General features: G+C 41.6%; 1 protein-coding gene and 1 long non-coding RNA gene across 6 annotated transcripts in view; one reads left to right on the forward strand and one right to left on the reverse strand.

Annotated features, from left to right (window-relative positions):
* Window positions 1-21,126, reverse strand: part of LOC121716106 (chemokine-like receptor 1) — a 965,204-nt gene that overhangs the window by 710,871 nt on the left and 233,207 nt on the right. The window lies entirely within an intron of this gene.
* LOC121716118 lies at window positions 15,399-18,465 on the forward strand. Of its 5 annotated transcripts, XR_006033767.1 has the most exons (5): window positions 15,399-15,684; window positions 16,164-16,230; window positions 16,832-16,904; window positions 17,800-17,877; window positions 18,387-18,465. It is a non-coding gene; the product is annotated as an uncharacterized LOC121716118 (long non-coding RNA). The 5 variants fall into 5 exon arrangements; XR_006033766.1 differs by lacking the exon at window positions 15,399-15,684 and having other exon boundaries at window positions 15,691-16,230; window positions 16,832-16,909; XR_006033765.1 differs by lacking the exon at window positions 15,399-15,684 and having other exon boundaries at window positions 15,691-16,230.

The following is a 21,126-nucleotide window of genomic DNA, read 5'->3' on the forward strand; positions in this document are numbered from 1 at the left end:
CACAATATTTCTCTGAAAGTTACATATCTCTGGAGTATGAAATGGTATGATAGCAAGTTGGATATTGTAGCTTTGTGGCTGTACAGGCCTTAAAAGTTGACCTCTGGTTTGAAAAAAGGAAATTCCGCCCATTGGCTTTTTTGGGTTAAACCACTCATAAGAGCCCAGAAAATAATCCAAACCTCAATATTACTGATGCATAAGTGGTGTTTCATGTTGTCATCCATAATTTGAATCATTATGTGATTTTACCCTTCATTTTAGTTGAACATTCAAGATTTATGTGTAATTATGAGCAAATCTACTTTAGAGACACAACCGGTCAACAAATTTCATGTAGGCGTAGATGGAAAAAAAAAAAAAAAAAGCAAAGCCGCATTCCATTCAGGCACAGAAAGTCAAAGTCAGCAGGGGAAGGGCAAGCTCTGTTTACGTGGCTGCAGCGCTGTTCGCGAGCGGCACCTGAGCTGAGCCTGCATGAGCGGCCCTAGTAGTCTAGTCGTAATCCCCATAGGTCCAATAGTAAACTGACCTATGGGGATTACGACTAGACTACACTCAAAAAAATTAAATCTTACTATTGTTCATCTTAAGGAAACCTCTTTCATAGGATTTACACAACAAAATTAGGTTTCTAAGGTGAAATTGAGTTAGTTGTATTATTTCAAATCAATAATGCGTTTTTGCAGATTAATTTAACATGTTTTCATTGGATCTACACAACTTCCTTGAACAAAACGCATTAGATTAGGTGCTTGGAGAAAATTTGTCCCTCTATGGTTGCCATAATTTACCACACTCGAAGACTTCCAAAGAAGACGGCGCCGGTTGAGAAGGGATCTTTTTCTACTGTAGAAGGTCGCCATTTTTCCCCTCGCCTGCTCACGATTGTGGACCCTGTAATTGTAACGTTAAGGTATGTACTTGTCGCTGTTCAAAGTGTTATTGTTTTGAGTTTAGGTTACTTTTAGCGAGTTTAATAATAATAATAATAATAATAATGCATTTTATTTATGGGCGCCTTTCTGAACACTCAAGGTCACCTTACAAAATCAACAATAAAACATTCAATCCATTAAACAAGCAATCAGAGAAAACAAGCAATAACATAACAAGATAATACTATTAATAAAAAAAAGAGCAAAATAAAGAAAGAAAGAAAAAATTAAAGAGAGTAGGCCTGTCTGAAAAGAGGAGTTTCTAGGTGAGATGTGAAAGTGGTTATGGACGTGGAGTTTCTAGGTGAGATGTGAAAGTGGTTATGGACGTGGAGTTTCTAGGTGAGATGTGAAAGTGGTTATGGACGTGGAGTTTCTAGGTGAGATGTGAAAGTGGTTATGGACGTGGAGTTTCTAGGTGAGATGTGAAAGTGGTTATGGACGTGGAGTTTCTAGGTGAGATGTGAAAGTGGTTATGGACGTGGAGTTTCTAGGTGAGATGTGAAAGTGGTTATGGATGTGGAGTGCTGAATGTAGTGGGGCACAGAGTTCCAGAGGTGGGGGGCTGAGTGACTGAAAGCTCTAGACCCCATGGTAACCAGAGGTGGGGGGGCTGAGTGACTGAAAGCTCTAGTCCCCATGGTAACCAGACAAGCAGGTGGGAGGATGAGCTGGATGGAGGAAGAAGATCTGAGAGAACGGATGGGTGTCTTGATATGGAGGAGCTCAGTAAGATACTGAGGAGCAAGATTGTTAATAGCTTTAAATGTAAGGAGGAGGATCTTGTAAATTATGCGGTATTTGAAGGGGAGCCAATGAAGTTGCTGCAGGACAGGTGTTATGTGACTGATGGAGAGGGTTCTGGTAATGATGCGGGCAGCAGAGTTTTGGACCAGTTGTAGTTTATGGATAGATTTGTCAGGTAAACCATAGAGGAGAGAGTTGCAGTAGTCTAGGCGGGAGGTGACCAGGGTGTGAACCAGAATTTCAGCACTGTTGGGGGAGAGAGATGGGCGCAAGCGAGAGATATTACGTAAATGGAAATATGCCGACCGAGTGATGTCATTGATGTGGGGACTGGAATGACAAAGTGCTATCTAGGATGACACCCAGACTCTTTACCTGGGGTGAGGGGGACACAGATGAATTGTCGATGGAGATGGAAAAGTCATTTATTTTAGAGAGGATGGATTTGGTGCCAATAAGGAGGAATTCACTTTTGTCACTGTTGAGCTTGAGAAAGTTTAGGGAAAACCAGGATCTAATTTCCTGAAGACAGTTGGATAGAGAGATGGGAGGGAGGGATGTAGTGGGTTTAGTGGATAGGTAGAGCTGGGTGTCATCTGCATAGCAATGGAACTGAATGTTATGTTTACGGAAAATATGGCCAAGAGGGAGAAGGTAGATAATGAACAGAAGGGGTCCAAGGACAGAACCTTGGGGAACACCAGAGGAGAGGGGGGAAGAGTGGGATCTGAAAGTTTTGATTTGGACAAACTGAGTACGGCCAGAAAGATATGATTTAAACCAATGCAGGGGTGTATCAGATAATCCAAGGGAGGCTAGTCGGTCAATGAGAATGGTGTGGGAAATGGTGTCAAAAGCCGCACTCAGGTCCAGGAGGATGAGAATAGTTAAGAGTCCAGAGTCCGCAGCCGTGAGGAGGTCATTGGTTATCTTAACAAGAGCTGTTTCAGTGCTATGGAGGGGACGGAAACCTGATTGGAACTGTTCATAAAGACTATTGTGGGAGAGGTGGTCATGAATCTGAGAAGCAACTGTTTTTTCCAGGATTTTTGAAAGGAAGGGGAGGTTGGAAATTGGGCGGAGATTGTTGAAGTTGCTGGGGTCAGCTCCAGGTTTCTTGAGAATGGGGGTTATTGCAGCTGATTTGAGGGGTGACGGAACAATACCAGAGATAAGAGAGGAATGGATAATAGCAGTTATAAGAGGGGTCAGGGAGTGAATGCAAGCTTTAACCAGTGTAGTTGGGAGAGGATCAAGTTGGCAGGTTGATGGTTTAGATTTGCAGACAAGGTTGGTTATTTCAGCAGCAGAGGGGAGGGTAAAATCAGAGAAAGGATGACAAGAAGATATTTGAAAGTCAGAGGATGGTTTGAGGGTTGAGATCTGGGGGGCTAACTGTTGATGGATACGGTAAATTTTAGTATTGAAAAATGAGGTGGGAGAGAATCAGGTGGGCGTAGTGTTTTATGAACCAGTGAGAAAAGTGCTTGAGAGTTGCCAGAGCCTGATCTGATTAGATCTGTATAATAGTTGGACTTTGCAGTGGAAAGAGAGTCTTCATAGGAAAGTAAATGGGTATAAAACATTTGTTTGTGGATGGTGAGACCAGTTTTTCTATAGAGGCGTTCCAGTTGACGACCTCTGGCTTTCAGTTGACGATGTTCAGAAGTAAACCAGGGTGCAGATTTGGAGAAGGAAACAGTCCGAGTTTTTAATGGGGCCAGGGTATCGAGGAGATGGTGTAGGCCACAATCGTAGTGACTGAGCAGTTCATCAGGGGTGGATGTGAAGTCGATGTTGGGAAGATTGGCAATACCAGAGTCTAGAGCTGCTGGGTCAATGGACTTAATGTTGCGGAAAGAGATTGTACGTGATAAGCAGGTGAACAGCTACAAACAGAGCTTAACTGATAGTATAACGTGATATCAGTACCAGTATCTCAGCAGGGCAATAAAACAGTTAAAATTTCAGTAAAAGCCGAAGTTAAAAAGTCCAATAAGAATCGAAGAGCAGCCGGAGAGCAGCGGCAGCGAGTCGCGGCAGCGTTCACTCGTGTTCCACCAGGTCCTTGAAGTGCTGCGTTACAACATCTAAAACAATTATTTTAGCAGATCACAAGTGCAGTGTTAACTCCAGTAACGTTATCTAGAAGCAGCCATGGCGGCAGACAGTGTTGCTACCGTTAACGTTAGTCATCTCAGGCTAGAATTCTATCATGTTTCCCAGGTCAATTTTACTCCCTGCTGAATATAACGTTAGATATTCTATGAATGTTCATAGAAGTGAAGAGGTCAGGACGACTTTGCGTATAACTGTTTTATGCTAGCAGTTAACTGATAACACAAGGCGCAAACTGTTAGCAGCTAGAAGCTCACCCCAGCACAAACCCTAACGTTACCTAATGTATTAGGCTTAGAATACTAATACTAATAGTAGGGTCTGGGCACTGCAAACGGTGAGTGCCCAGACCCTACATTTTAAAGGAATTATCCGGAGTAAAGATCAATTTACGGATGATTGGGAGTACATACATTGAGTTGACATCAAAATCATGTCATTCGGATGTGTTTTGAGAAAGTTCGATTTTACCGTTTTTAGTCAAAACTTGTTAGTGTGGAAGTGAGAAGGGCATATTATTTCGCCGCTACAAAACGCTATTTTTATACCTCTTCTACAGTTCCAAACAACATTACACTTACGTGTTAGTGAGTAGAGGGTCCCTAAAGCCAAACCGAAGTATCCCGAGGTCTTTATGTGGTCGGATAGAGAGTCCAGAATGAATTTCATCAAGCCAGTACCTTTCCGGAAATGTTGCCATCTTTGCTGCCATCTTTAGGGGAAAGTCCGTAGGAGTCGATTGCCAAGTGTGCGCTGGAAATTCACAATTTCGTCGCCGTTTAAAAAAAAAAAAAAAACATAGTCCAGTATTTCTTTTGAAATTGAAATGAAGTTGTATGGACTGGACTATGTTTTTTTTTACGTTTACGTTTACACGAGCATGTGTATTGTTATAAACGGAGACATTTCCCCATGTTTGAGCCTTTTAGCTTTCTATAGAGGTCCAACATTTGATGGTAGGCCCCAAAAGATGTGGGAACAATGCCCTTGTAAATAGGCACAGTGCAATTTCAGGCACAAACTTTGTGTTGTATCTCAATTTGTATTGAGATCCATGTGGTTAATCACAAACAAGCCAATCTAATTAAATGTTTTAGTGTAAATGTGTTGAGTTTGATATACCCTATCTTTCTCCCCACAGGCATTTATGTGGCAGTGCAAGGACTGCAAGACAGCAGTGTCATCGAGGTATCTTTTATTGAAGCATTACAGGTTAGCGCATGGTCACTTTGGTCGCAGACACCCATACCCATGTGCATATTCTCTCTGTCCTTGTGTGTTCAAAACGTGGAATGCTCTTCATAGTCACTTAAGCAGATATCATGGCAATGAAACAGTCCAAAACCCTGTTAGTCTGGCTACATTTAACTGCAGTTTTTGCACACAGTGATATAGCTTCAGAGAAAGACTATTTCTGTCACATCAACAACCACCTTAAGAGTCATGAAAATGTGCATTGCATGTTTAACTCATTGAATGCCAAGCTGTTTTCGGGAGCTTTGTCCTAGAGTGCCAGCAATCTAGACCATTGTTGATGATGTTTTGTAGAGCCACAGCATATTCTGTGTTATAGCTATGAACACATACAATAGCTTGATTAAAAGGTGAGACTTTAAGCTCTCGGTGGGTGCAAACCGTGTATTTCTACACGCCTCTGTTCCTGAGAAATCCCAAGCTAAACAGTGGCTAGTTTTCATCAAAATCGCTGTTTTTTTCTAGAAATGGAGATATAACGTCTTTCATGAAATATGAAGTGTTGCCTGTTACTTACTTGTGTAAACTTTCTGGGAAGTGATCAGCAAGACCTGGCGAGACTGCCACCTAGTGATAGACCCACGAAAATGGCCTGGTTTTGACCTGACGTGCATGCATCACTGATTCGACCCAAAGCGGCAACCGAGTTATGATTAAAATGTCCAGATAAAATCTCCAGATTGTGCGTTTTCATGAGTTTTCGATCGTCATATATTTCATTTCCATTCATCACCGAGTTCCCAAAATCACATATAAGGTGTGTTAAAGTGTCTAGTTTCGTAATTTAAAAAAAAAGCTAAAAACGTAATATTACATTTTTGGCACTCAACGCATGGGAAGGAAAAGTACAACCATTTGATTGACATGCAACATGAGGAATGCTGGTCTGACCAATGATTGGACGTACTCTTTCAAGCCCTGTTCGTTCCACAGATGGTTGACATATTTAATTTTCATATCAGTGCTTCCAATTTAGTGACTGAGTGGGTTATGAAGAGGATTTCAAGTAACTTTGCAAAAATGACCAAAAAGGACAATCACCCCACCTTTAAGGCAACTGGAATTCTTTTTTGGAGTTGAAGACGTTTCACCTTTCATCCAAAAGGCTTCATCAGTTCTGGTTTGGAAACCTTAACTAACTGAACACTTGACTACTATGACCTGGATGAATGAGAATCTTCACAGACATATCGCTAGATGTACCTGCTAAGGCAAAACTATTTGCTGCCACTAGGGGTGGATTTAGATTTCTAGGCTATAGCACAGCAGCCTCAAAAAACAGGGATGTAGGATGACTAACTCCTGATTTTTCCTTTAACACTAACAAATCAACAGCAGCTGGCGTGCAAGCCAAGTTAAAGATTAGGATGCAGACTTACTCGTCATGCATTCGCACATCTTTGTGTCTTTGAAGGCTCTTTTGGCTCTCTTGCCCATCCAATTGAACATGCAGCATTCTCCGTATCATTTCAGAAGAGGAGCCCCCACCCACTAGTGCAAGACGGGAGACCTGAACAGATTTGACAAAAATATAGTTATGTGTGATCAAGTGTACTGTTAGACAGATTTTACATACAGTTAAATTGATATTTCTGCTCATTTCCTGTTGGCAAGTTGCACGCTTAACAAGGTTTTAAATTGTGTTGTAGCTTGAATGTTAATCCTCTTTTTGTAAGTATCTTGCCATCTAGTAATACATAATATATGAAAGTGTCTGCTAAATGCACAAATGTGAACAGTTGAGAAAGTTGAATTTGTCTGGTACTAAATAAAACCTATTTCTTGTCTGGTACTAAATAATACCTGTTTACTGCTCCATGACCAATTAAAGCAACACACCACCATTTGTGGAAATATGCCCATTTTCTACTCAAGTTAAATAATTGAGTTTTACATTTCTCATGTTCATCCAGCCGTTCTCTGTGACTGGAGATAGCTCCAAACTATCAAGGACCATTGAATCAGATTATACTGTTAGCAGAGAGAATGGCTGGATGAACAGGAGAAAGGTAAAACTCAATTGTTTAGGTAGAAAATGAGCATTTTTCCACAAACTGTGGTGTGTTGCTTTAAGGTTGGTATTGCACTCCAAATTTGACCGCAACTATGGAAAATACTTAAGAATACTACTGTAACTTATCTCCAGGCCTATCAGTTATACCAATGTAAAATAGTACAGCAGCTCTTAGCCATGTTAGCTTTGTCAAAGTGAAGCTCACCAAATATCGACTAGCATGCTCATCTTCCAGAGACGATTCTGCCTTGTCAAAATCTTCCTCATTTCCAAGCGGGAGCTGGATGATGGGCGGGTCTGCAACCTCAGAATTCTCACGGAGTACCTCCTTTGCCTTTATGTCAGTTATCTCTGCCTTTAGGAACTGAATGTCGCGTCCCACTTCCTTCACCTCAAGTAGTAGCTGGCCAAGCATTGTCGTCATTTTATTGACTGCAATGTCTTCAGGGGGGAAAAAAGGTTTTAAAAGCCATTAAAATAGGTTTATGATAATGCTTAACAATGCTTGACAAATACATGGCACCTTGTGCCTTCAATATAGAGAAATGTATCAAACTGCTCTGTGACAGAGCAATCACTGAAGCCCTTCAAAAAACATGACGAACCAATTTACCAGTGACGGAAACGTCTTAGAAAGGAATGTCAATGTTGTCAGTACTACATAGGATGAGATATTTTAATCAACCCTGGGCTTATTATCTCTCAATAATAATTTCAGAAAATAAAAACTTACTTTGCAAAAGTTGCCTAGACTCTTCCCCTTTCTCTGGTGCAGAATCTTTAAAATACAATGACAAAATGTACAATTGTAAATGTACAATTACAATATAGCCACTTAGACACTGAAATAATATACTTACAAGCTAATTCAGGCAAATCTTGGGGTGGAAAATAGTTGCTCAAGAACTCCATGAGGAGAAAACATAAGACTGTGGTGAGCGAAACTGGTTCTGCAATCACGTTCAAAATACTGCAGAGCATATATCCCCTCACCTAGAGGTGGCCAGCTAGCTGCCTAAGAGATAGGTGGAGGGTGGTCACCTAGAGGTTGCCAGCTAGCTGCCTAAGTCAGATAGGTGGAGGGTGGTCACCTAGAGGTTGCCAGCTAGCTGCCTAAGAGATAGGTGGAGGGTGGTCACCTAGAGGTGGCCAGCTAGCTGCCTAAGAGATAGGTGGAGGGTGGTCACCTAGAGGTGGCCAGCTAGCTGCCTAAGAGATAGGTGGAGGGTGGTCACCTAGAGGTTGCCAGCTAGCTGCCTAAGTCAGATAGGTGGAGGGTGGTCACCTAGAGGTGGCCAGCTAGCTGCCTAAGTCAGATAGGTGGAGGGTGGCGCAACAGGCCAAAACACAGAGTGTATGCATTATGACATCAACATAAGTTGAGGGCCGCTACTTCACTTTTGTAATGGGAATATTCAGGCTGGGTTACTGTGATAAAAGTATTTGAAATTATCATGATCATGCCTGGTTATACATCAGGGCCATTTTATGATTAATTTACATTTATTTCTTACATACTGTTCCTTTAAAGCACTTAAGTTAAGCACTTATTTTGACAATCCATGGAGTTAACAAGAAACACAGAATCGGAGCACAATGACAGTAGCGGCCTGACAACTCTTTAAAAAGCTGAATGTTTTGCATACCATTCCTTGCTTGCTGAGCATGTTGGACATGGTAAGGGCTGGTGCTGTGTCCTGGTATACCTAGTGAAACAGAGACAAGCTGTCAATTGATATTAAACCTTTTATAACTAGCAAACCCCAAACCACACCAAGTAACCTGTGCAGCATCCACCCTAAATACAGCTCTTTTCTGTACTCCTTCACCCACAACTATGATCATGAAGAAACCAACATCAAATTTCTCTGCTGGAGCAGCCATACACAGTTCAGGTTCTTCCCAACATGGTGTGATGCAACACATGGTTCAGAGTAAAAAGAAAAAGTGTAATGATGAATTTCACTGGTAGATTCCATTGAAATCGCACGCAATCTTCCTGATCTGCAGCCACTCCCAAATGGCAACACTGTTTACTTCCGCATTTTGCCGGATTTGTGTACAAGGACGCTCTTTACATCACATCAGCTTATCAGTGCGCAGAGGCAGTTCGATCATAGCCAGACTACATTTTGATACAAATGTCAGGCTACATTTGTAGGCAAAAAGAAAATCTTAGTGTAATCAGAACTGAGAAAAGATGAATGTGACCACATACCCCTTCTTTCTGGTGATCGTAAAAGCTGGAACTGGCCTCTGGAACTGCTTTCTAGTGTCCCTACAAAACATATTATAGATTCTTTAAATATATCATTATACACTGTTTTCATATCGCCCCAAGATAAATGTTAACTAATGCTACACTGTTTAATGATGAAAAACATGTCACACCAGTACTTGACCAACTATGTGCAATGGATATATAATAGATTAATGTAACAATAGGCCACATTACAGATATTTCGACTTCATGGCAGGTTGCAAGTGAGCAGAGGGCTGCAATTGGCCCCCGATCTTAGTATGTTGTAAAGACTAACCTAGCTACACCATAGCGGTCACTTATCAGACTACTATTGCGTACAGAGACAGTTTGAAAGACAACCGCTGAATATAAAATAACACATCATTACTGTAGTCATCATTACTATTCCTGTACCTGGGGAACCCACATCAGGTGCACCAGCAAACCTTTTCTTCTCAGGTAAACCCTGCTCTTCATACAGTTTCGGCCTTCTTTGCCTTAATAAAATCAAAAGTAACAGATCACACCTGTTTTTGGTCAACAATTCCTAGCACAAATGGTCTAATGTACCCCAAATTTCTGTTGTTAGAAAGTTGGAGGAAGAAAGAGTTTATAAGTGACAGTAGCAGGCAGGGTAGGAATTTCACGGCGGCCACGGCCGTCGTAGCCCCTTGCGTTGGCCGTGAGGCTCCTTTGAAAATCAGAGGTTAACAGGCCACGGTGGCCTTGGTGCCCCCTTCTTTCAATATTCTGCTTTGCGTCCTACTAATAGCGATTTTTATTTAGCCTGTGGCCTGTCAAAATAATCTTAGCATTCACAGCGCAAATTAATTTAGTCATTTACGCAGTGGAGAAAGTGGCAGCGCAAGAAAGAAAGTGCGTCCAAGTTCACCCTTTTTCAGTTGAACTACTCGCGAAGTAGCCTATTCATCACACAGACACCACATATCACATGAAAGAGCTTTTTCTCAGCTTTTAAACGATGTTAGCCGATAATTGCTGTGTTGAACGGTTCGCGAGAAAAGTAAATAATATAATTCAATTTAATCATACATTCTACTGAAGGTGTTGCGTCCCATGATCTCCATACCCATTCATCTCGGTGTAATACTTTACGAACCCTTCTTTTAACACATGACAACCCGTATATCAGAATAAACAGGAGACCTTACCGAACACAAAGGTGTAAAGCAGTCCCCTGTACAGTTAGCCGTTCCAGAGTAATCCAGTTTTGAATTTGCAGTAAAGTTCGACATACATGGATGTCTCCAAATTTGGGCTTTAAGTTTTACAATGTGTTTAAATTGTTCCACATAATTTCATAACGGGCCAAATACAAAATAAATGTTACAAATATCGCCTATATATTGGTAAATCAGAGGACAGCTGACTAAGAGTTTGTAAAAGTAGCCTTAATGATCACAAAATGCTAAGTTCAAGTTCAAGTTCAAGTTGGCTTTTATTGTCAAATTCTTTACATGCACTGGTCATACAAAGAATTGAAATTTCGTTTCTTACTCTCCCATGCAGACATAGACATGCTTTAAATACAGACATAGACATACTATGGACATAGCCATAGACAATAAACATTAAATTAAAGTGCAAGACTGAAATATAGAACATGTATGTATCAAAATAGAAATATAGGACATATATATATATATATATAAAAAAAAACAGAGGTAGTTGTGTTGTATATTTCTATAGTCTTAACAGTTACATGAAGTTTAAACTTGTGCTTGTGTGACCTGTATATTTACATTGATATGCAGTATGTAGTAATTCAAGTATATCAGGCTTGATGTGAAGCAGCAACACGTTTGGCTGCGCAGTCACAGTGCAGTTCCACATGGCGGTGTTGGGGGGGGGGGGGGGTTTGGTAGACAGGATCCTAGTTTCCTAGGTTCCTGGTTGGCTGGTGGGTGGGGGGGGCTGTCAGTGATGGGAGAGTGGGTAGAGTGTTCAGCATCCTGATTGCTTGGTGGATGAAGCTACTTGCCAGTCTGGTGGTGCGGGAGCGGAGGCTCCTGTACCGCTTTCCAGAGGGCAGGAGGCTGAACAGTTCGTGTGCAGGGTGGGTTGTATCCTTGACAATCATTAGTGCTTTGCGGGTGAGGCGGGTGGTGTAAATGTCCTGCAGGGAGGGGAGTGGTGCTCCAATGATCCTCTTAGCTGTGTTAACGGTGCGCTGGAGGGTCTTCCTGTTCTGATCTGTGCAGCTTCCGCCCCACACTGTGATGCTGCTGGAGACGATGCTCTCGATGGTCCCTCTGTAGAATGTAGTCATGACAGGAGGCGTGGCACTTGCCGCCTTCAATTTGCGCAAGAAGTAGAGGCGCTGCTGGGCTTTCTTCGCCAGTGTTGCTGTGTTGGTGGTCCAGGAGAGGTCGTCGCTGATGTGCACCCCCAGAAATTTTGTGCTGCTCACTCTCTCCACAGCATCTCCGTCGATGGACAGTGGTGGCAGTTGTTTGTGGCCTCTCTGAAAGTTGACAACAATCTCCTTGGTCTTGCTGACATTTAGCAGGAGGTTGTTGTCTTTGCACCATTTGGCCAGCAGGTCTACTTCTTCTCTGTAGTGAGCCTCATCGCCCTTAGTGATGAGGCCCACCAGTGTTGTGTCGTCCGCAAACTTCACCAGATGGTTGGAGCTGTGAGTGGTTGTACAGTCATGTGTTAGCAGTGTGAAGAGCAGGGGGCTGAGCACACACCCTTGAGGGGCCCCCGTGCTCAGGGTCAGAGTGCTTGAGGTGTTGTCCCCGACACGTACTGCTTGTGGTCTCTGCAACAGGAAATCCAGCAGCCAGTTGCAGAGGGAGGTACTGAATCCTAGCTTGTCCAGTTTGCTGATGAGTTGTTGTGGTATTATGGTATTGAATGCTGAACTGAAGTCTATGAACAGCATTCTCACATATGAGTCTTTATTGTCTAAGTGGGTGAGGGCTGGATGGAGGGCAGAGCAGATTGCATCCTCCGTGGATCGTTTGGCTCGGTATGCAAACTGGAAGGGGTCCAGGGTGGGGGGTAGGGTGGCTTTGATATGTGACATGACTAGCCGTTCGAAGCACTTCATGATTATGGGCGTGAGTGCTACAGGACGGTAGTCATTGAAACATAATGGTGATGATTTCTTTGGCACGGGTATGATGGTGGCAGTTTTGAAAAGTGATGGGATGACTGCTTGCTCCAGAGAGGTGTTGAAAATGTCTGTAAAAACATCCTTCAGCTCTTCTGCACAGTCCTTCAACACTCGTCCTGGTATGTTGTCTGGGCCTGCTGCTTTGCGTGGGTTAATGGTGGCTAGTGTCCTCTTCTAAGCATGTATCTAGGCTATTTGAGTTTCTTAAAGCTGAGCTGTGCTTAAATTGTTCAATACATGATTTCATAACAGGCCAAATATAAAATAAATGTTATATATAGCCTAGATATCTGTAAATATTAGATAGTCAGATGATTTACAGTTCTATGTAATATGTCATGTTTTCATTTCATGTTTTTGTAATGTTTCATACAGTGATACAGGTCTACTGCAGTGAATAGGCTAAATACAACTTTGATAATTTTTATAGCCTACTACTAATAGTTAACTTTGGCCTTGGTGCCCTGACATGTGGCCTTTGTGCCCCCCACCAAATATGCCCAACTGAAGGCCAAGTGGCCTTGCCCCCAGAATGGTGAAATTCCAAGCCTGGTAGCAGGTGAGTGGTGAGACGGAGGGAGACAGCGAAATACAATGTTGAAGATTTCAGACTAGCTTCAAATTCAGGCTCAAATTTCTAGCTTCAGGGTCCTGTTGTTGTGCAAATGCCTTTTTTACCTCTGTTACATTAATATTTTTGAATAAAATTAAAATGGGTTATACTTCTCTACTGGTTGGTGATGTTTCTGCATTTAAAAGACAAACAATAAGACATGTCAATAAAGATGTTTAATATCTACACATAATAGGTAATGTTTGAAGATATATGCTGAACTTTGAACATACAATCAATAAGAAAACACACAAAAATGGTTTCAAGAATGTGGATACTACTAAACTATTATATGAAAACACAATTATTTACATTGTCATTTATGAAAACAATATTTAAAAATGACCATCACCATTTACATTTCACATTTACTTAATTATTTAAATAGGCACATTTTGCCAGTCCATTATTTTGGACTTCATCCACATCTCCTGGTAATTCAGCTTTGCCAATAAGTTTCTCTTGAAATTCGGTAATGCATGATACTGCCTGCCTGGGTGATTTTTGTTGGGAAAGTTGTGTCTCCCTGAAAACGTTTACCAGTGTTAAAACGTCCTCCTGTTCTCGAGCCACATGATGAATGCCAGCCGGCCTTGTCAGCTCCAGCTCTGTGTCCGTTTTGTCCATTAGCTCTTTGACGATGCCAATGGACCTACTGATTCTGGCTGCTGACATTTCTGACATGTTTGGTCCCAATCCTCTCATAAATGATTTGAGAAAATTGTTTAGGTGTTCCAGGTGGAGGGAAAATGGGTGACAACCTGAAATATAAGTGAACACATCAGTGTGAAGAATTACAGTATAGCCTAATAAGTATAACGTGCATTGACAATACATTGGAAAATACAGACTGTTAAGTATGGTGACACCAGATGCAATTGCTGAGCAGGTCAGAGAAACACTGCCCACCCCCCACAGAGGTGCAGAACACAGAAGTGAGGGTTGGATAACATGCTAGTCCATTACAAAATGAAGTTTCTACATATTGACAAAGTGACAGAGGCCAACTTACACATCAGGTACAAGTTTATCCTGGTAACATTTGCTCACACTACACTGAAATTCGGGCTGGCTTCCAGAATACTAGGCATGTCAAAATATGACTAGATGATTTAATCATAGATAGATTTCACGGAAATGAGGAGTGTGGGAATGCACAGTGTTTATCACATTGGACAATAATCACGACTCACTATTAATTCATGTGAAACGTGGCAATCGAGGTTATTCTCATAGTCATATCATAAGAAGTAGAAATGTATTAACAAGCTTACCTCTGTAATGCTTCTTCGCGTTTTTGTACCGGTTGGAGTTGACGGATTGGGGCAGAACTTCTTCAGAGTCCGGGCGCGTCTTGGAAGGAGTAGGCTACCGGTCTCTTTTCTCTGATGCCTCAGATGAACACGGTTCTTCAGGCTGGTCTCCTTCGTCGTCTGTCCATTTTTTTAACACGGCATGTCGCGTTCCAACCGTGTTATAAAGTTCTGACAGGACCGACAAATGCGATGCGATTTGTTTGCCATGTTGTGGAGTTGTAATCCTAAACGGATAACTTGATCGTATATGCATTCCCCTTTACTGTTTCTCTCAAAAATGAGGTTCGTGTGTTGAAGAACGTGTATCCTTACATTATTTTTACAACACCTGCGAAAATCGCTCACACTCATCTTCTTCTTCTACTTCTTCCAGCGTGCAGTTAAGTTCTGTTGACATCAACTATGCGTCGCTTAACATACGTCACACACTCCGTTGCTCTGATTGGTTGTAGTTCTATCCAATTGAGTGCAGAGGCATTTTTTTTCCTGGTTCGTTTGATACACGCCCCATAATCACAGCTCAATGGAGCAGTATCAGACTCAAATTCTGACTAGAATTGAGTATGACTACGTCAGGCTACCATATACCACCATTTTCTCAGAAACTGATGGGGACAAAAGCAAATACATCCCAACTGAAAACAACATGAAGTTCTGGTACAATTCCTCGGCAAGGCAATCCTTCAGGACTATAGGACCCCAGTAGGGCATGAAGGATCGCAGCTCGGTTGCTTTCCAACGATCTAGCTCCATCAAAGGCCGTGGTCTGCAGTTAAATTCGCTCGGTTGCTTTCCAATGATCCAGCTCCATCAAAGGCCGTGGTCTGCGGTTAAATTCGCTCGGTTGCTTTCCAACGATCCAGCTCCATCAAAGGCCGTGGTCTGTGGTTAAATTAGCTCGGTTGCTTTCCAACAATCCAGCTCCATCAAAGGCCGTGGTCTGCGGTTAGAGTGTAGGGACGTAGCTCCAACAGGTTTTGTGAAATCAGGTTAACCGTTCTGGATGGAACCCAGATAGCAGTAGACTCCGGACAGACTCCGCCTTCAAACTGGCAAATCCGTGTAACTGTCACCTCTGTTTTACTGTCGTGATGGAGACATTGACCCGGATCAGACACCAGGGGGCGGGAAGCACAGTCACAACTGATACGGCCAGCCGTCGTGAAACGCAAGCGCGAATTTTTAGTTCTACGATTTCGTCGACTGCCTTACCGCCGCCAGAGCTGAGTTAGACGTTAACGGAGGCGGTTGGTGAACACGAGAGCTAGTGAAAAAGAAGAGTTCGTTTGATTTGTTTCAGGTAAGCCTATTTGCTTCAACTATATTAGAATGAAATACATTATTTTTGCTTTCATATAATGTTAATGGATCCTTTTGACGTTTACGCTACTTTAAACTGGTCTTGGACAATTAGCTAACGTTAGCTTTTGGGGTAAGCAAGGGTTAATGAAATGTTAATTTTATCCATGTACAAATTAATTTAGCAACGCTTTTTATCCGAAGCGACTTAATTTGGTCAATTTACTTGTTACTTCAGGGCTAGTCTCCCTTAGAGCAACTTAGGCTGAGATTTTAACTCACAATTTCCAGGCTAGCATGCTAGCCTGATTCCTTAACCGCTACCGCATCCTCTGTAAGCCAGAAAATAATTGAGATGTGTTCTATGTAGTGAGATACGTGTTTGTATGTTAAAATAATGATTTTATACAGTTAGCAGTCTAGGCGTGTATCCAAGTATCAAATGAATCATGCCTTCTCCCTCCGCCCCCGTCTCTTCAGCCCCAGGACTGAGGCGTTCAGGTGGCGTGACTGGCGTGCCCTGTCTGTAATCCTCCCTTTCAGTAAGGTAAGTGATAAGTCTTGTAGCACTGTTTAGCCTATGTTTCTGACATTTAAAATTCAAAAACCAAAATATATTACATAAAGGTGTTATCAGGGATTAAAATTCTCGTTTGTACGACGGACAATCGTCATTTGGAAATTCGAATCCCCGGTGGTGCACTCGTAATCAAAGATAACGGTCTCTCTAAAAGCTGAACGTGGAACGCTGGATACATGCTTCACTCTAGAATCTTTCGCCCTCAGCGTGCGCCATCTTGACTACATAGCGGGAGGGAGCATTTTCAAACTCGTGGTAATCGTGGTTGAGAAAACTGAAGCAGCAGCAATGGAAAACACACTTTACAGAGTTACAATCTAGTTATAACATAAACAGTGACAGATTCTTTGTAGTGCTGCAGCGATTAGTCGACTTATTCGACGTATTCCACCATGAAAATTTACAGAGCCGTATAGACCGGTTTCAGGTCCCTAACAATGGAACGAATTGGGATGTTGGCGAGTTATTTATGTTGTGAGATATGTGTTAGTATGTTAAAATAATGATTTTATACTGTCAGACGGGTATCCAAGTATCGAATGAATCATGCCTTCTCCCTCCTCCCCAGTCTCTTCAGCCCCAGGACCGAGGCGTTGAGGTGGCGTGAATTCGGCGTGCCCTGTCTGTAATCCTGCCTTTCAGTAAGGTAAGTGTAAGTCTTGTAACACTGTTTAGCCTATGTTTCTTATATTTCCTCAAAAACCAAAATATATTACATAAAGGTGTTATCAGTAGGGCTGTAACGATATACGATTCGAGCCCGAAATCGCGACATTCATATCCACGATACTGTGTCGCAGTGTGAAAAGGCAGAATCGCGACACACCCTTTCTAGTGTTTCACGCACTGCTTTGCAGCTTACGCGGCCGCAAAAGCAACCCACATCTCCCGCTTTACTTATCGGTAGTCTACGTTGTCCAAAAACAAATAAATAAATAATAATTTCATACCTCTCCTTGCTTTCATTGTAGACTATGTGTGCAACTTTACCAAACAGTATATAAGTAAACCCCCTCTCCTTGCCCCGTTCTCTCTCGCGCTCCCGCCCTCTCCTGCTCAATGAACACGCGCGACTTAAATAAAAATAAAACATTCACAATCGTGAAAGCAAGGACGCATAGAAGACGACTAGCTAAATTACTATTAAATCCGCTTAGCATCATTAGCTATCATTGCTGCACATATTTGTTTAAAACTCTTGCATTGAAGTTGACTGATCATCTCAATACCAACGTTTCCCAAAAGGGCCTGTCCCAAGGAGAACAAGTATTATCTTGAAACTTCAACACACATGGGGAAACTGAACAGTCCAATCAGTAGACTATGATAGGCTAAACTAGCCAACTATGCTACTTTGTTTACAACATTTCCAGGCTTCAACCAGACAGCTGAATTAAAGAGGTAGAGTTGTAATAAAAAATAGTAGGCCTAGGCTATAGGCTAATCTGCATAAAGTGTGCTGTCATAAATATCAGTCATTCAGAAAAATATAAAGGATATTAAATAAAAGATATTTAATAAAATGTCTGTCTTCAGCCCCAGGACCGAGGCGTTGAGGTGGCGTGACTGGCGTGAATTCGGCGTGCCCTGTCTGCAATCCTGCCTTTCAGTAAGGTAAGTGTAAGTCTTGTAGCACTGTTTAGCCTATGTTTCTGACATTTAAAACTCAAAAACCAAAATATATTACATAAAGGTGTTATCAGGATTAAAATTCTCGTTCGTATGACGGACAATCGTCATTTGGAAATTCGAGTCCCCGGTGATGCACTCATAATCAAAGATAACTGTCTCTCTAAAAGCTGAATGTGGAACGCTGTTTTTTTGCTTAAATTGTTTGAACAGGGATAGAAATAGACATTCCACTTTGTCTTCTAATTTGTACCCTCCATTTTCACATTTTTCAAATTTTCTTGTTCCAAGACTAAGACTTGTCATCTTTCTCGAACAAGATTTTTACATTTCCAATCTAGTGGAAGCATTACACACTGCATCACAAATCATTCATTCTCAAATTCAACTCAAATCATTAACTATCTTGATAATGTTGAGTAATGTCATTTTTGTAAAGGAAGCATTAGCCAAGGATTGTCATGTGTGCTGATTTGCCTTTCTTGTCTCAACAGGGGCAGTAAGGACAAGATCCACCCACCACCCAGTGCATGCTACATATGTGTGTGTAATAAATTGAGAGAGAAAGTGTGTGTGATAAATGAAATTTAATAAAGTAAGTAAAATTTTGAATTTGTGCTTCTTTTCTGAAATACATTAGTACAAGGTTTTGATTTTTAGATAATTTATTCCAAGATGTTGATAATTTAACACTCAATATACATGATCAAACTACTGGCTACTGAGTTCAACTAGGGGTATTGGATGTTACTGTTTAAAAAGCTTTATTAGTAATCCTTTATACATTTGACAATCTTAACTTTGTAAAGCTTGAAATTCTGAACAAATACTGTAACTCCTTGATTTGTTAGTGACATTGACTATATAGTACAAATGGGTGCCAGACGTAAAATGAGCTGGTCCGCATTTGGCCCAAATAAGGGCCGCAATCGGCACTATCGAATACTCATCTGGTCTGGATCTGGCCCAGATCATTATGATAAAGTGCACATTTGGCCCAAATAAGGGCCGCAATCGCCACTATCGAACACTTATCTGGCCCAGATCATGACAATAATTTGCACATTTGGCCCGGATCCGCCAAATAAAAAAAACACATCCGGTTCAGAGCCGTCCCAGAGTTGGGCCAGATCATGAAAACGGATGCGGAACGGTATTGGTTGTGCCAAAAGACACCGGCCCAGGTCCGTTTTGCGAATCCGGCCCAGATCTGAAGGTGGATCTGGGCCGGATCCGGGCCAAATACATTTTGCTATCTGGGAAGCCTAGTGGTTAGATTTTTGCCCTTTACCCACTTAATTAATAGTTTCCTTGTTACCCCGAGGCAACAGAGGTGCATATAATCTAGCGCAGGGGTCTCAAACTCAAATGAGCTGGGGGCCACTTCTGCCAACGTCATCTGATTGGAGGGCCGGCTATTTCTGAAAATGCAATGTTCTTTTTTTCAAATACCACACAAAACTGCAAACAGAAAGTGCAAGTGTTTTTTATCTAGTTTTAGACACCTGTGCTAGCAACCTTAGCTTATAAATAAAATAATGATAAAATAAATATTAATACAAATTATAAAACAAACAAAAAGCATAAAAACGGGTATGTGTGTGTTTCACACCAAATAAAAATATTTTCCTCTCATAACTTTTTTTAAACCTGGCAAACTAGGCGTCAGGGTTAAGAAAGCAAAAGCATTGGATTTTTATATCAAAATTTCAAAAGGCCATGGCTTGAAAGTGGTCAGAGATAAAGTCCTACTGTAAATGTAAAAATCTTTGAGTATAAACAAAGTTTATGAAGGGGGTAAATGTACCCATCACTGGATGGCAAGCACTTCAAATTATGCACCTTTCAGTAAATACTGGATGAACATATTTGAGCAGGTTTACTTTCCTTTTTTTCATATTACCCACATAACAAATTAACAGGAAAACACCTAAGATGCATACCAACACCTAAGATGTATATGGTTTAGTGATGTATTACTAAACCACAAGGCCTACAATAATGTATTCTGGTCAAATCAGTTCCTATCGCGGGTAATCTGAGTACCCAGAAGTTCGCATCATATTGCGGGTGACTTTGTAGTTTAGAGCCCTATTTCTACTAGCACTGCTGTCTGTACCACGTCCATTACGGACACTTTCATCACGATTACCACTGCAACCTCCAAGCTATGTTGGGCAGAGGGTCGAAATAAGCATGGTATGCTTAGTGGACACTGTCGTATACACGCAAAGACGCACCTCCATTCACAGACGCACTGTGACTATCACTCTCAATAGACGATCGATCATAATCTCCAAAAGGATATTCTCCTTCAAAATCAAAATAGGTGAATAACATAGCCTACCTAAGACTTCATCACACGTGAACGTTTTTCAACATTAGGTGTAGGCCTATTTCTGCTTCAATTTGTGCAAAACTATGGCCTGCATCGCTTCCGCGTCATTACAAATGCACGTCTTTATGTTTCTCGCGTGTAATACAAGAATTTCCTGAAAACTTTGGCAGCGATTTTGGGTTTGAATCAAGCTCTGGATGTCTAGCACATAGTGGAGCAGAGTAGGCTACAAATGAGATTTGTCACCGTACTTGGAACTATCGTCTACTTTAATCAGTATCGTTGTTTGTCGCAATTAAAAATCTCAAGGCTGGGTCTCAAGGGCCGGATTACATTATTATTTTGACATACGTCGCGGGCCGGGTGTTTGAGACCCCTGATCTAGCGGGAACATAGAGACCATCTTCACCAACCCTGTTAAAGGCCCAAGTGTTTGCCTCAAGTGATGCTCCTCATCAATCATTTGTGAAAAACTATAGTCTGTCCTGAGCCTAACGTTTGTCTCTGGAAAAGTCATTTTATTCCTCCAGACACCTTCTTGGTCACTCTTGTCACATCCAGAGTATCCGTTGTGTGATTTTATGTTCTTAACGAATGCTCTGGCTGGAGCATCACAAATAACCGAGTCAACTACCACACTGAGTCGCTTACCATTATGAACAATGCCATTAGCCAGTGTATCACCAAGTTCTTCCACAAAATGCTTCAAGTACTCAAAAATATTTGGCTTGCTTATACCACAAAAACAAGCAATAACAAATGGGGACTTGGTGTAATCACATTTGAGTAGTCCAAGTATGGGCCAGAATTGCAGCTTCGAACTTTTAAAGAGGGGAAGGCCATCTATGTTAAACTGCACAGCAAGAGTTGTAAGGTTCACTGGCAGACTCAGACAT

Source organism: Alosa sapidissima, chromosome 8 (assembly GCF_018492685.1).
Source record: "Alosa sapidissima isolate fAloSap1 chromosome 8, fAloSap1.pri, whole genome shotgun sequence".
In the NCBI taxonomy this organism is placed as follows: domain Eukaryota; kingdom Metazoa; phylum Chordata; class Actinopteri; order Clupeiformes; family Clupeidae; genus Alosa; species Alosa sapidissima.